This window comes from Gorilla gorilla, chromosome 14 (genome assembly GCF_029281585.2).
Source record: "Gorilla gorilla gorilla isolate KB3781 chromosome 14, NHGRI_mGorGor1-v2.1_pri, whole genome shotgun sequence".
NCBI lineage: Eukaryota > Metazoa > Chordata > Mammalia > Primates > Hominidae > Gorilla > Gorilla gorilla.
Window position 1 is genome coordinate 55,265,774 of NC_073238.2, and position 17,811 is coordinate 55,283,584.

At 36.7% G+C, this 17,811-nt stretch overlaps 1 protein-coding gene across 4 annotated transcripts in view; it reads right to left on the reverse strand.

Moving 5' to 3' along the window:
- The window catches only part of ELF1 (E74 like ETS transcription factor 1), a 126,104-nt gene that overhangs the window by 58,572 nt on the left and 49,721 nt on the right, over window positions 1-17,811 (reverse strand). The gene's annotated exons all lie outside the window — the stretch shown is intronic.

Below are 17,811 nucleotides of genomic sequence, written 5' to 3' on the forward strand. Positions count from 1 at the left end.
TGGGATTACAGGCATGAAACACTGCACCTGGCCGGGTTCTTTAATTTAAATTAGGCATTTTTTAATTGAGGGGGAGTAAGCAGAGGGAAGTGCCCAGGACTTTATCAAAAGTATAGTTTTATTTTTATGTAAATAAAGCACAAATAGATTTTTTTTTTTTTGTATAGGATGTCTCAATCAAACTTCTGGTGACTTAAGCAAACCTGAAACAGGTTTTGGCAACTTGATCAAGGTCACCTTAGCTTCAACCATGCTAATAATAAAAAAAAAAAAATCAATATGATCAAACTAAACAGACTGACTTTTCTATATGTTTGCCTTTTTGCTGACAACCAGGTGAAAAGTTCCAGGACTCTGAAGGCAGGGCCACAATTACTCACTAACCAAACCTGAAATTCCAGTTCTTTCACATAGTTCTTCACTTCCCATCATTGGCCACTTGGGCTAACCTGGTATCAGAATACACTGATACCAGGGCAGCATTTATAGCACCCTGCAAAACAGCCAAACAGACTGAATACCTAGACCTGTCCATACCTGTGGTCTCAAGTTTAACTCTTTTTTTGAGCATGTTCTGAAAACAAAGAGAATTCAAAATCAAAAGAGAAATATCAGCCAGGTGCAGTGGCTCATGCCTGTAATCCCAGGACTTTGGGAAGCCCAAGAGGGCAGATCACTTGAGGTCAGGAGTTCAAGACCAGCCTGGCCTACATGGTGAAACCTCGTCCCTACTAAAAATACAAAAATTACCTAGGCATGGTGGGGGGGTGCCTGTAATCCCATGTACTTGGAGGCCGAGGCACGAGAATCACTTGAACCCAGGAGGTGGAAATTGCAGTGAGCTGAGATCGCACCACTGCCCTCCAGCCTGGGCAACAGAGCAAGACTCAGTCTCAAAAAGAAATAAATAAACAAACAAGAGAAGTATCTAACAGTTATGAGATACTGTTTTAATTCTGTTCATTAAAAAGAAAACATAAACATGCTAAAACGTCTTTATCAGCAAAACCTGTTCAGGCAGTTAAAAAAATCTCTCTCCAACAAACAAGATTTAACTTGCAAGTAAACCGTTTCATTTCTGTGACCCTTTATTCTCCCAGTTAATATTTCCATTTTCTTAGAAATGACATGCCCTAGTGCAATGGTTCCCCCATCTGAGAATACAGCAGATTCCCATTAGTAACTGTTTCATGCTGGCACTGATTGGGGGTGAAAAGCCAGGGATATGTTGTTTCAAAGTTCCCCAGGAGATTTTGCTACATGACACGCCTCCCCCACCTCCAATTCTCACACAGCATAACTCTCTTCTGGTAGAAACTGTATTCTGTTATAAGAAGTTTCACTCTTACACGGAGGCACACCAACAACTGAAAGCAAGATTTAAAGGTCATCTAAATCACTTCATGCTCATTATTAGGCGAAATGCTCTTTCATATATTTATTTGATCGGCCCTTACTACCTCTATTCTAGCCCCACTCCAGTGGCTCTTCAGCCTGGAGTAGGAGTCATTTACCAAAAGTGAAAATATGATCAACTTACTTCTCTGACAATTAATGGCTTCCATCACCTACAGGCAAAACTCCAAATGTATTAACAAGGCTAAGATAGCTCCTCATGATGTGGAAGATGTGAGGAAATGGTAGTCAGATTTGTAAGACAGGATGTCTGAATACCCAGACTGGAGAAGTGAACGGAAATATTCTATGGATTGAGCTTAAAAGTATACCTATAACCTATAGTAATCAAGACAGTGAGGTACTGGTGAAAGAACAAAATAGATCAATGGAACAGAATAGAGAGCACGGTTAATGGCACCACATAAATATAGTCAACCATCTTTGTCAAGGACAAAGGCAATACAATAAAGAAAAGAGTTTTTTCAACCAACAGTGGTAGAAAAACTGGATATCCACATAAAAAAAAAAAAAGAATCTAGACACAGACCTTATACCCTTCCCAGATATTAACTCAAAATGGATCGCAAACCTAAATGGAAAATAGGAAACAATAAAACTCCTAGAACATAGCATAGGAGAAAAATCTAGATGCATGTGGGTTTGGTGATGACTTTTTATAGATACCAAATGCAGGATTTATCAAAGGAAGAATTGATAAGCTGGACTTCATTAAAATTAAAAATTTTGCTCTGTGAAAGACAATGTCAAGAGAATGAAAAGATAAACCACAGATTAAAGGACTGTTATCTAAAATATGCAAGGACCTCTCAAAACTCAGAGAAAATAGCCTGATTTTAAAATGGGCCAGACCTTAACAGACACCTCAGCAAAGAAGATATACAGATTAGCATATGAAAAGAAGCCCCACACCATATGTCACTGGGGAAATGCAAACTAAAATGACAATGAGGTGCCACTACAAACCTATTAGAATGGCCAAAATCCAGAACGCTGACAACACCAAAAGCTGGCAAGGATGTGGAACAATAGGAATTCTCATTCACTGCTGGTAGGAATGCAAAATGGTAAACTTTGGAAGACAGTTTGGCAGTTTCTTACAAAACTAAACATACTCTTACACCATAGAGCTGTGCTCCTTGGTATTTACCCAAAGGAAGTAAAAACTTATGTCCACACAAAACCTGCACATGGATGTTTACAGCAGCTTTATTCATAATTGCCAAAACTTGTAAGCAACGAAGATGTCCTTCAGTAGGTGAATTAATAAACTGTAGTGCATCCACATAATGAAATATTATTCAGCACTAAAGAGAAATAAGCTATCAAGCCACAAAAAGACATGTAGAAACTTAAATGCTTATTACTAAGTGACATTTGCCCAAACCCATAAAATGTACACCACCATAAGTGAACCCTAATGTAAACTATGAACTTCAAGTGACAAAGTGTCAGTGTAGGTTCATCAACTGTAACAAGTGTACCGCTCTGGTGCAGGTGATTAGCGAGAGGCTGATAACGGGGAGGCTATGCATGTGCAGGGGCAGGAGGTATATGGGAAATCTGTACTTTCCTCTCAATTTTACTGTGAATCTAAAACGGCTCTAAAAAATAAAGTCTTTTTTTTTTAAACTATAGCTCCAACACAATCTTAATACTCTTCACTATCATCTCAAAAACAACATTCCAGCAGTTCTGCATTTTATAGTTCCCCAACTTCCCCATCCCACTATTGAAGAAGCCGAAGTCAGCCCTGCCTTAATCTCACCAAGAACCCAATATATACTACCTCTTTCCAGGCTTTCTCTGTCTGTACTCACTGCCACCGAATCCAGACCTTTCCAACTACTCTCTGACAATCACAACCTTTTGTTCCTGTGACATTTTAGGATACTCTTTCAAGTCACAGTGCAACCAGGTTTAAGGACATAATCTCCAGGGAAATAAACATTTCCATCTTTTCCCAAGTTACCAACACATTTGAAAGACTTTATGATTCCTTGTGCACAAAACTTCCCGCTCCCTGTGTGTGTGAAAAAAACCCTAAATGATCTGTTTTCACAGTCTACCTCTTTTCTTCTTCATTTATTATTTTAATCTTTTTTTTTCTTTTGAGACGGAGTCTCACTCTGTTGCCCAGGCTGGAGTGCAGTGGCGCAATCTCGGCTCACTGCAACCTCCACCTCCTAGGTTCAAGCGATTCTTCTGCCTCTGCCTCCCGAGTAGCTGGGACTACAGGCACCCGCCACCACGCCAGGCTAATTTTTGTATTTTTAGTACAGACAGGGTTTCACAATATTGGCCAGGCTGGTCTCAAACTCCTTACCTTGTGATCCACCCGCCTCGGCCTCCCAAAGTGCTGGAATTACAGGTGTGAGTCACTGCACCCGGCCATCTTTTTTCTTTTTTTTTAAGAGATGGAGTCTTGATATGTTGCCCAGGCTGGTCTCAAACTCCCAGGCTCAAGCATTCCTCCCACCTTGGCCTCCCAAGTGCTGGGATTACAGGTGTGAGCCACCACGCTCAATATCCTCTTTTCTTCTTTAAATTACATAAAACGATTTTAAGTCAGCTTGGATATCATCAAAGAGTTCTGATATTTCATGTTAGGATCTTTAAAATGAGATTCTTCCTACAATCATCTTTGTAACTGTCTGGCAATCATCTAAGCTTCTAAACTCAAATGAACCCAAAAAACAAGAAGCAGGCCAGGCGCAGTGGCTCATGCACATAATCCCAGCACTTTGGGAGGCCGAGGTGGTCAGATCACTTGAGGCCAGGAGTTTGAGACCAGCCTGGACAAAAAGGTGAAACCTCATCTCTACAAAAATAAAAAAATTAGCTGGGTGTGGTGGTGTGAGCCTGCAGTCTCAGCTTACTCGTGAGGTTGAGGCGGGAGGATCACTTCAGCCCAAAAGGTGGAGGTTGCAGTGAGCTGAGATAGCATCACTGTACTCCAGCCTGGAAGACAGAAAGACCCTGTCTCAAAAAAACAAAACAAAAGAAGCAGCAAAACCACAAGATGAGAAATGAAAATATGGAAGGCCATGGGCTTAGTACTGTAAGATATATACAGTCATTTGCCACATAACAACATTCTGGTGAACAATGAAGCAGATATACAACAGTAGTCCCCGTGTTTCTACTGCACCTTTTCTATGTTTGTTTAAACACACAAATACTTGCCATTGTGTTAAAATTACCTATACTATTCAGTACAGTAACATACTGTACAGGTTTGTGGCCTAGGAGCAACAGGCTATACCATATAGCCTAGGTGTGTAGTAGGCTATACCATCTAGGTTTGTGTAGGTACATTCTGTGATTTTTTGCAAAAGGATGAAATCACCTAATGATCCATTTCTCAGAATGTGTCCCAGTCATTAACTGATGTATGCCTGTATGTGGTATTTATAAATTATACATTAACCTTATATTTTACTATTGTACAAATCTTAGATAGAAGCAAACTTTAAATACCATTAATAAGTAAAACATATACAGAACAATTAAAGATTTAGACTTTCATATTTCATAATATAATTTCTCAATCAATTTTTAAATCAGTTGAATCCATTTCAGTTACTATTAACTAAATAAAGTGCATCAAATATCCTGGCATTAGGTTTTCTCTAATAGGAAACTGTTTTATGGAGGCCAAGGCAGGCAGATCACTTGAGACCAGGAGTTCAAAACCAGCCTGGCCAACATGATGAAATCCTACCTCTACTAAAAAATACAAAAATTAGCTGGGCATGGTGGTGCACACACGTAGTCACGGGTACTCAGAAAGCTGAGGCACTTCAGCCCGGGCGACTGAGCAAGACTCTGTCTCAAAAACAAACAAAAAAAGAATAGTTTAGTTATGCTTATTTGATGCATCCAGAACTAATCAAAAGATCCCAAATATCTAATTTTAGAGGAACCTGTGCTATTATTGATGGAGTTCGTGGTAAAATGTTGTTAAGTATTTATTGAATTTCCCTTAGGCTCAGCACTGTGGAAAATATAAAGATAATGCGTGGCCCTTGTTCCCATGAAACTTGTTTTTTGCAACAAGACCAAGAGAAGCAACTAAATGCGTAAATGCAGTATTTTAGAAGAAGAGATGGTCAAACAGGTAAAGAAAACACTTCACAGATAATGTGGGAACTAAACTGAACCTCAGAAGGAAGGTAGGAGTTGGAGAGACTAAAGGGGAAAGAAAAAGATAGTAAAATATATTGTGTGTGCGTGTATGTGTACGTGAATGCCGACACAAAAGAATGCAGAGACTCAAACATGACCAAAGTTTAGAGATAGATAAGAGCTAAGAGTTCACAATGGGAAATAGAAAGTCAGGCAGTAGAATTTAGGCATGATTTGAGAAGAAGTAAAAAAGTTGCTGGAGGTTATCAAACTGGGTTGCAACAATAGATGGTGGTCGATGACTATAAAGCCCAATGCAAGTCATGTAAGTGGGATGTGGCAACCACCATCCAAAAACGATGAGGACAGTTTAAACAGACATTCCACAGCTTGACTGCTACATTGAAAACTTCGCATCACCAATGTGTATACTGCCCTCCTTAAATTCTTCATTAATTACTTAAAATAGAGATTCTCAACAGTGCTTTTTATTCTGCTCAGGGTGTGGCAAAACTCTTTAAATCACCTAATTTACTCCATATTTTTGTTCTTTACCTAAGAATTGGAAGAGGGGAGAAATAGGAAAATAAGATTTTCGAAAACGTATGACTAATTACCACATAATCCTTCTTATTATTCAACTGAACATCAAAACTACCCATCACTCACCTGAACACCAGTGTAACTTTGAAATATATGAACTGTTGCATCTTTGGATGACTATATCTTCTCAGTATTAAATATTTTGAATAGATGATGCTGACTTAGTTATCCAATGAAGAAATGTGTGATATAAATAACAGACCCACCTTTCTTCGTCACTGAAATACAGACTGCTATCACCAGCATTCACAAAATCTTCATTTTCTTACAAGGTGACATTCAGAAGATGCTTTTGTAAAAATAATTAGTTGACCAAATGAGGCTGCATTGAACCTGGCTTTTTTTTTTTTTTTTTTTTTTTTTTTTTTTTTTTTTTGAGACAGAGTCTCACTCTGTTTGGCAGGCTAAAGCACAGTGTCATTATCTCCAGCAATTCTCCTGCTGCCTCAGCCTCTGGAGTAGCTGGAACTACAGGCACACCACCACACCGGGCTAATTTTTGTATTTTTAGCAGAGACGGGGTTTCGCCACATTGGCCAGGCTGGTCTTGAACTCCTGACCTTAACTGATCCGCTTGCCTCGGCCTCCCAAAGTGCTGGGATTACAGGCGTGAGCCACCACGCTGGGCCGAACCTGGGTCTTTATCAGAGGTGTTTTCTGCTTTACCGCTTTGTTGTACTCTTGGAAAATTCAAGAATTCAAAGTTGTCTCAGTAGATGTAATGGGCACTTACTAGATTTAAAAAAATATTTTACTATAAAGACACATCCAGGAATTGTACAATATCACAATAAGATTTATTTATATTATTATTTGCTAGCAATACCTAATGTCTAATAAGTTCTTTATGGTTTACAAAGTAAAACATGTACAGTATACCGCTTTTTATTTAATCCTTAAACATCTTTAATAACTACTGATATCTCTGCATAGATACAAAAATCTGACACGTCCTCAAGGAGATTAGGAAAGAGATGATAAAAATAAATCATAAAATAAATAATTAGATACAACTCAAAGAAATCTACAGATTCAATGCAATCTGTATCAACATACCAATGACATTCTTCACAGAAATAGGAAAAACACTTTTTTTTTTTTTTTCTGAGACAGAGTCTCACTCTGTCGCCCAGGCCAGAGTGCAATGGTGTAGTCTCGGCTCACTGCAACCTCCACCTCCCGGGTTCAAGCGATTCTCCTGCCTCAGCCTCCCAACTAGCTGGGATTACAGGTGCCCACCACCACGCCTGGCTAATTTTTGTATTTTTAGTAGAGATGGGGTTTCACCATGTTGGCCAGGCTGGTCTTGAACTCATGATCTCATGATCCACCCGCCTCGGCCTCCCAAAGTGCTGGGATTACAGGCGTGAGCCACTGTGCCTGGCCAACATCTTTTTTTAAAATTATTATTTATATGAAGGCTGGGCATGGTGGCTCATGCCTGTAATCCCAACACCTTGAGATGCCAAGACGGGAGGATCACTTGAGCCCAGGAGTTTGAGACCAACCCAGGCAACATAGCAAGACTCCATCTATCTTTTTTTAAAAAAGAGAGCCACATCCATCTTTTGTGGAACCACAAAAGATGTCAAATAGCAAATAACAAAGCTGGAAGCACCACACTACAAGTCTTCAAAATAGAATATAAAGCTATAATAACCAAAATAGCGTGGTTGGCATAAGAACAGACATACAATGTGAGAGACCCTGTTCTAAGTGCTGGGAATACAGCAGTGAACAAACCGACCAAAATTTGTGCCCTTATAGGGCTTATAATCTAGTGATCTTAATCACAACATTCTGTTTCCCCTCAAAATATTCTGCTTTAAAAATGTAAAGCCAGATGCAGTGGCACGCTCCCATAGCAGGGGGCTGAAGCAGGAAGATCACTCCAGCCCAACAGTTCAAGGTTGCCGTGCACTGTGATCACAACTATAGACAGCCACTTACTCCGGGCAGGGCAAAACAGCAAGACCTTGTTTCAAAGAAAAAAAAAATGGGGATTGTCAGGCAATATAGGCTGTTATCTTAAAACCCATGAAAGAAACTTCTGTCTCTCTCGTTCAGTATCTAACTCCTAGTTACAATCCAACCCCTGACAACTGGACACAGAAAATGTGATGTCTCCTACACTAAATGGGGGAATAAGAGTTGTGGGGAGAAGTTTTGTTACCTTTCAGAGACGATCTGTGAGTATATAAGGTGAGGGGAAGGGAAAATCTGGGGGGGAAATAGGTACAGATAAATCCAAAAGGAGACTGTTCCAGGTAAAGCTGATTTGCTTAGGGGTAACCTCAATGCCTTCATTTTGATTTAATTTTGACTTTGAGCCAACTGAAATGTGACACTGTGTACTGGGATTTTTAAAAATATCCCCTTTATAAATAGAAATACCTGGAAAAGAAGAAATAATTCTTCCTATATTGTCTTTTCCTATATATTAATAGTAGATGGCCTGCAGAAATCATATCAGGGCGAGGTGCAGTGGCTCATGCCTGTAATCCCAGCACTTTGGGAGGCCAAAGTGGGTGGATCATTTGAGGCCAAGAATTCGAGACCAGCCTGAGCAACATGGCGAGAACCCATCTCAACACAAATTAAAAATTAGATGGGCATGGTGGCATGAGCTGGTGGTCCCAGCTACTTCGGAGGCTGAGGTTAGAGCCACTGCACTCCACAGAGCAAGACCTTACTTTAAAAAAAAAAAAAAAAAAAAGGCAAGTCCCATCTCAAATAAATAAATAAATAAATAAATAAATCAGTGTCGTCTATATTCTTTTGGACAAGCACTCTTTAGGGACCTATCTGCCAGACACTTGTGGGTAAGGGAGAAGGGTAGGAAAGCAACAAGTAGCTAAGACTTTCCCTACAGGCGATTACAATCTATCAACTAAGGCAAATGCAAATCATAGTAATATGTATGCTATAGCAGAAGTGGGCAAAGTTCATTCTCCCATTAATTCAGTAATTATTTACTATGTCCTATCTCTTAAGATTATAAGCTACTTGAAAACAAAAGACATATAATAAATTTTTCTATATATTAATAAACACAGTTTAAAAGAATATTAAGTAAAGTGTATATTAAAAAGTCAAACTAGGTCAAGATCAAAGGACATTTTATTTTCTTAATATTTACTTACTAAAATTCTTCATTAAACAGTAAAAGATTAGTGTTTTCATATGTTTCTTTTAGCATTCTATAGAATTTCACATGATGCATGTACTTGCTTCCCAGAACCAACTGGTGGTAAGCTAAGCTTCACTGACTATTGTCAAAGTGACATACATATATGTATTTTTCTGATCCAAACTCAGAAATACATCAACACCCCCCAACAAAGAGCACAAAAAAGGGAGGTCTGACATGTAAAAGGACACTCAAAAACCCTATAAACTATTTTCCACATGTCTACCTAAGTTTTAATAAACAAAATAACTATTTGGTTCTTCTAAAACTCCTTAAAAATTAAATTCATATAGCTTCATAATTTTTCCTTCAATCTTAAAAATTATATCCTTAAATTTGACTTTGATCATTTAGATTTATTAAAAAGACATAGTAACTTCTATCAATTTTTGGCTGGAAAAACTGTTAATATATAAACTTTATAAGACATTCCTAGAATCGCCAGATCTAAGCTAAAGTCCTATTTGTGAAAATTATTGCTCTGTTGACAAGACGACTGCAATTTATAACCCTCCAATCACTGAGGCACAAAAAACTTGGTGACAACGGAAAATAATACAGGGAGAAGCAAAAAGTAATAAAGAGAATTATTATTTCCATTTATTCAGTGGAGATATCAGGACCACAATGAATGGCTAGACATTTTTTCCAGATTGAAGCCAAAAGTAAGAGATTTTTGATGCTTAGCAAGCTAAAATAATTAAGCTCTTCAGCTACATTTTTTAATGGACCAATATGTTATCTCCACTTTTAACTAGGATGAAAACACTAATAATTTCACTAAGATATCTCATTTCCATAAACAGCAAAAACGAACTGGGGGTGGGTGGAGCTGAAGTACAAAATAACTTTTACAATAAAATTATTTCTTAGAAATAAACCATAAAGGCAACTTGTAGAAAAGATTCACATTACAGTTCTTTAATCAGTTTATGATTCTAGAAAAAAGAAAATAAATATCAGGCATGTATTTATTCCCCCAAAAAGTATTTATGAAATCTACTATATGCCATTTACTGGGTATACAAAAATAAAGATAAATAAGATATGATCCTTGTCCCAAAGTGGTTCAACATCTAAAAAGAAAAAATGTAAACAGATAATTACAAAACAATGTAAATAAACAAGTCAACCAAAAGATGACAGAATAGAGAGGGGTAAATACCTGTGAGAACCTGAAAAAATTTCATAAGGAAGTAACATGTTACTTATTTCTAAAGAAATAGCCCACATCTATTTTTTTCCAAGAAGCCAGAACATGAAAGGAAAGGGGGTGGGGGACATTCTGGGAAGAATAAGCAAAGGTGACCCTAAAAGTTAAAATCACTGAGAAATAGGTAGAATAGGAATTTAATGAAAACAAACCTTTTCCCTAACATTAGGGATACAGGATCTACCACCAGAACACCTGCATTCAAGTTGTAGTTGAACATCATTTACTAACTGTATTTTCTTAGATAAGTCAACCTCTATAACTTTCCATTTCATCTTTCATCTTGAAGTTGTACCAAGTAAGAATTTACTTGGTAAACTACAAAATGCTTTGAAAGTTTTACAGAATCCTGATATACTAATACATAAAAGTTAATAATTAGATACTAAAATTTCAAGATCAAAATATTAGCCTAATATTTCATAGTGAATTTATATCAAATATATGAATTCAAATGCCAATTTTTTATGGCCTAAAAAATGTCACAGAAGTAAATACCTTTTAAATATGTAAAAGATATATGTTCCTATTAGGTGCTGTAGCAAACATCTAATTGCCACCACATGATGCATACAATCCATATAATACCAAACAAGCCTACAACGTCCCTCGAATCAACAAGTGACAAAAGTTTAATAAAACTAGCTTTATGCTTAACTGGTCTCCCCAGTGGCAAATTAAAGCAGCAATTGTACATCTGTGTCTCTGTTCCTCTCATCGTGGTTTAACTGACAGGAAGCACAGAGTAAGATATGGCACACAAATGTCAAGTATTTCCTGCCTTCTCTGTTACATCTTTATGTCTTGTTTTATAAATAGTCCAATAGTTTGTGTGAAAATATATGAAAGTACAGTAGCACAAACATATAAATGGTGAAGAGTGTTTATGCAAACAGAGCCAGTAAAAAAGTATTTTGGTCTTGGGATCTAAGATTCAATATGCACGCAAAGACTCATTTACAGTCTTTTGAAGAAGTATTCTTAGGAGCAAACACCACACAAATTAAGATTTGAAAACCACAATGACTGAGTAAAAAACCAAGTGTCTAAACAACAGAACAGGCCCTCAAACTATTTTACCCAACTGTTTACATAAGTAACACTTGACCACCTTGATATATGACCCTCCCTCCAACCTCTGCTATACCTATCCAAAAAAAAAAAAACCTATCACAAAAAAAAAAAACAACCTTTAAGCAACTGACTATCAACAAAGCAGGACTGATAACTTGCATCTTTGATCTTTGGTCATTTTTACCATGGCTTCTTATCAGCACTCTCCTGTACTACAATTTATCCCCCAGCCAAACTATCTCTACTCCCTTCTCACTTCCTGTATATCCCAAACTTGGCTCATGTTATTTACTCATATATATTCAACTATATACAACCAAATAGAACTCTGTTCTCCATAGGTGAATCCTGCCTGCTTCAAGTCATGTTAACCAACCTTCCAGTTAATTATAACTAAGGGGTGCTCACCTTTCACCATGCCAAGCTGCCTCCCAAACTAATAATCAATCCTTAAGAATGAATTCAATCCATTACTCATATGATTCATATTCTGTATCATAAACTTGGGCAAAATGCAGCTATCTTATCCATTCATATTGGTCAATATTTACCTATGGTATAATAAGCATAAGTTGCCACAATTACAATTCCACCAGAGTTTAGTGCTATTCCATTCTAGGTCAATGTCCAAAACCACTCTTCATATTTTACTTCACAGAAGTCCATCTTCAGCTTCCTGTGACCTCTCTTTCCTAAAGAGAACTTAACATATACCTAATAATCAGCTGTAAGCATGGTAGTAGGCTCCTGAAGTAACATTTCTTAAATGAATGGCTTTGAAAAACGATTTCATTTTTACCCAGTATTTTTCAACCAGAAGGATCTTGCTCATTCTTTATAGGAGTCTAAGAATTATTAGTGCCTTCCTAGCATATCTTTAGTATATCTCTGCTCTCACTTGTAAATGTATTGGCTAAATTGTCCCCAATATCTAGGGAATAAGGAGTAAGTGTTCCCCAAACCATGAAGGAAGAATGAAGGAAGAAGAACATCACCCATTTCCTTACACATTAGCTCCCCTCCCCTATCCTCTGGCTCTGATGCTTAGTGAAATAACCCTAACTGGAGGGCAGGATGGGGAGTGAGCTGGGGAGTCTCAGAGCAGCTGCAGAGAACCTAGTGTCCATCACCTACCCAACAATCAAACACAGTTAATGATGTGTAACTGTTCTGTTCTACCAAGGGCAGATAAGTTATTACATCTTCCTTTCAGTTTATTCTTAAGACTAACAGGTTGTAAATTATCCTATAACAATATGCAAGTTTTTCTCTGATCTACAGATCAAAGGATCAGGCACGATGTCTAGTTTGCAATGTTCATACCATGAAAACATTTTGAATAAAATAATTTACACAATATACCTTATGTCTAAATACAAACTTTTTAAGTTGCCCTTCAAACTAAAACACATGTAACATTAATTCGAATTAATTATTCAAACTTAAATCTAAAATCTTAATGGTATTTTTCCTTATAATTTAGTACATACGTACATTTTGTATAGTATATTTTAAAACTTTAAGTACATAGCATGCTGTATATATTCTTCCAGCATACTTTACCCAAGTTTATCTAAAACATAAAATTTTGAATAAACACAATGGCTATTTGGAAAGGAATTTTAAACATCAAACCCTCCTTAGAACTTGGTGCTTAGGAAAATATTAAACCTTACTCAAGACAAGTCATGATTATTATTAGGCTTCCACTATAACAGAGAAATATCTCAGATGCACAAAGCAGCCTATCTTCAATGATGCCGCTCACAAAAAGTGTTCCTCCCTGCTGCAGAGTACAGATAATACACCTCAGAAACGCCCTGTGCGGAGGTCTTAGTAGGAAGCCCAAGGGGCTCAACTCAACTGTATCCTTCTAACCTGCTTATAACTCATTTCTTTAATTCAGTCTGAAGTTAAATAATATGCAGCAACTGAAAGCTCTTTCAATTAAGAAGAACACAACGGGAAAATGTAAATCAGAAAATGCCTAAAGATAAATTGAGTCTACTGGAGGAACTTCATTTGAAGGCACATTCCACATATTATTATTAAGTATCTAAAAATGATTGATACCACTGCCAATTCCTTTTGCTGTAAAAATAAGGTTGCTATACAAACATCCCTTAGCCTACTGGAGAAGCCAGTAACTGCCGCCTCCTGCTTTTCAACTTCCCTTTTCTTAATCACAAAGGCATCAACTAAATGGAAGCACTGAGACTCAGAACCAACGCCTTCACTTTCTTTGACGAATGTTGATTTCCTCATTAGAGAGGTGCCAAAAACAGAAAAATACTGTGTTATAAGCTTGTATTTAACATAAACTTTAATAAAAGTATATTTCTTCCATATAACATTTATTTAATCAACCCCTAATTTTTAGACATTTGTATTATTTCTAATGCTGCATTATTCACAGTGATTCACAAAATGTAATCCTCAGACCCACAAAGGATCCAGAGACCCTTTCAGGGGGCTCCTGAGATCCCAACTCTTTTCATAATAATGGCAAGGTATTATTTGGCTTTTCCACTGTGTTGACACTTGCCCTGATGATGCAAAAGCAAAGCAGGATGAAACTGCGAGTGCCTCTGCCCTGACCAAGGCTGCACCCTCAAGCCATGAGTCTACTCCTTACCACTGGGCACTCACATTTTAAAAAGGCGACTTCATTAAGAATGTCTTTGAAGAAGAGTAAAAACTATTTTCTTGAATCTCAACCATTAAATACATATGTTTTTAATATTCTGAGTGATAAAATTGGAGGTACAAATAAAGTACTACTTCTGGCATAAACAGAAATAGCATTGTTGTCTTGAGAAAAAGCATTTATGCTATTATTCTTCGACCTGTGAGCCAAACTAGCTGCTGCTTTCATGAAATGTAATTTTTACTTAAAAGAACTAATTATTATTCAGAATTGGATATCTGGCAGAAATTTTTCCAAAAGTTAATAAAGCATGCCCATCACTTCAAGGAAAACAACTAACAGCAATTGTCACCAATTATAAAATGCAAGCTTTCAACTGAAAATCAGAATTTTGGAAAACTTGTATGTATCTACCGCTTTGACTCTGTTGGCTTCTCAATACACTTAAAAGGCTTTTCTGATGCGACTGGTGTGATTTTGATACTATGTCAACATTTGCAATACCCAAATGACTCACGGATGATGTTACAAAATCTTGCTTAGGTTAAAAAAAAAAAAATCAATCCATTCAAAGTACAAGACAGACCTATGGATTTTAATGTTACAGGGGACAAAAAGTTCATTCATAGGTTTTCAGAATCTCATTGTTCTAACCTTTAAAAAACTAGCATTTGTTGATGAGCTTTGGTGTAGTATCAAAGAATATCCACAATTATCTGAAGTGGCCATTAAAATACATCTACTTTTTGTGACTAGACATCTGTGTGAGGCTGAATTTTCTTCATATTCTTCAACAAAAGCAACATATTCCAACAGATTTCGTGGAAAAGCAAATATAAGAATATAGCTGTCCTCTGTGAAGTCAAAGCTAAAAGATTTACACCCTTCTCAGTACAGCTTTTGTTTTGGAAAACATATTTGTCTTTTTTTGCACTGTTTTTTTAAAAAAACAGGGTCTTGCTACGTTGCCCGGGTTGGACTTGAACTCCTGGGCTCAAGCAATCCTCCTGCCTCAGGTTCTCAAGTAGCTGGACTATAGGCTTGGGTCACCATACCTGGCTCAAACTTGTCCTTTATAAAAATAATTATGTTAAAATGTAATGGGCGTATTATTTTTAAATAAATATATTAATATTTTTCAAGTTTGTTTTAATTTCTAACAGTGGTTAATATTGGTAAATGTAACCCACATGAACCAAAGCTCTTTGGGAGCCTCAATTTTAATAGTATAAAGACGATGCAAAGATCATAAAGCTTGAAAAAAAAAAGTATAAGGTTTGAGAACTGCTACACAATCACAACCAATGATTCAAATATCCTTACAACTAAATCTTTGGTCCCATCCTTAAATTTTCTTTAGGATACCTACACCAAGAACTGAAAGGCACATAGACTTTCAAAGCATTTAATATCATAATGCCAACTGCCCTGCAGAAGATTTTTTCAGTTTATACTGTTAGCAACAGAATACCTGCATGGACATTTAACATCATTTGCAACAACCCACAATGCTTGAACTATTGTCAGTATGATGGATTAAAAACACAGGGGGGCTATTTGACTTTAATTTGCATTCCTTTGCTAGAAAGTTTAATATATTTTAATTTTAAATATAATACTTTAATCTACTTCCCAATTTTAAAGAATTGGTTATTCTTTGTGGAAAGGGCTGGGAGACACAAGTAAATAAATGGTAAAGGTGACAGTCTATGATTTTTCTCATTGGGAAAAAAAACTTCGAATTAATGTTTTTACTCTAGTTCTGGTTTAGAAAGCTTGTGTTTTTTTTTAAACTTCAATTTAATAATGTAAAACTCTAAGAATGATATTTAAATTACTAGTTGCAATAGTGCAGCAGTTCTCAAACTTTTTGGTGTCAAGATCCCTTTATATTCTTAAAATGTATTGAGGAACACAAAGAGCTTTTGTTTTCCTAGGTCATATTTATCAATATATGTTTTTTACTTACAGGATATTATTACTTATTATATGCCCTTTAAAGGAGTCTTTTCTCAGAATAGCATATTGAAAAAAAAAAAAAAACTCCCTGGGATTTTTTTTCCTTGATTAAAAATAATGCTGTTAAATATACATGCTTTGGACCAAGCATGGTGGCTCATGCCTGTAATCCCAATATTTTGGGAGGCCAAGGTAAGAGGATCGATTGAGCCCAGGAGTTTAAGACCAGCCTGGACAACATAGCCAGACCGCGTATCTACCAATAAAAAAGAAAGAAAGAAAGGAAAAAAAAAAAAAACACAGAAAGAAATTTGCATGTCATAGGGGTATGCACTTGTAATTCTACATGGGAGGCTGAGGTGGAGGATTGCTTGAGCCCAGGTGTTTGAGGCTGCAGCAAGCTATGATTGTACCACTGTACTCTAGCCTAGGCAAGAGGGCTACACCCCTATCTCCCCCCGACCCCCCCAAAAAAATACATATAGGTATGAGGTGTATGTGTGTGTGTGTGTGTGCACACTTTCCTTGCCTTAGATCACATGTAGCACATCGAAAACTAATCTAGTTTATCTATGTTTCTCTAATCTTTATATACATTATAATACCTTTTAAATGGAGGTTAATTAGTAAAATATATGCATATAATTTATGAATAGTCTTTATGTTTTGTTCATTTGTTCTTTGTTCAACATCAAGAATAATATGTAACAGGCAATAATTGTTGAATGAATCAATAATAATATAGATCAAAAGGTATATAATAAAAATTTAAGAGACCTCTAACTACATGAGTTTATAGGAACCCTCAGACAATGAAATCTTATGACTTCTATTTCCATTTGTTCTTTGTCCATGCCACTGCTTATACATACACTATGGGAAGTATTTCAGGAAAGAGAGCCAAGGGATGATGAAAGTAAAAACCTGGGTTAAGATCTATGTTTTCACTTTCTATAGCAGTTTCCACATTTACATTGTTAAATTTTGAAAGCTTTACCTGAAGAATGTATATCTAGTTTATAATGACAACAACAAAAATCACTAAAGACTCAGACATTGCTACCATTACAGTAAGAATTCTAAGGAAGCTACATGAAACACTGATCAGGAAGCAAGATGAAACACTGAATATACCAGTAAATCTGGTTAGATGCAACAATCTATTAGCTACTTAAAAGTTCATGGATGTTAATACTATACTAATTATTTTATGAATGTTTTTGTTTTGAAATGTGTTTTTGAGAAGTATTTGAATGCGGGATAATTCTGAAGATGAAACCTAACTAAATTACTTCTATTTGTTAATGGATCTCAACTGGAAATTACTATTTATCCATCTAGAAGTATGCCTAGATCTTCTTAGTTATTTGGGACAGACACACAGTCTTATAACACTTACATCTGAATCTACCCAATCCCTGTTGCTGAAATAGGCAGTTAACTTTTTTTTTGAGACAAGGTCTTACTTTGTTGCCCAGGTTGGAGTATAGTGGCACGAACATGCCTCAGTGAAGCCTTGACCTCCTGGGCTCAAGTGATCCTCCCACCTCAGCTCCCCAAGTGGCTGGGACTACAGTCACT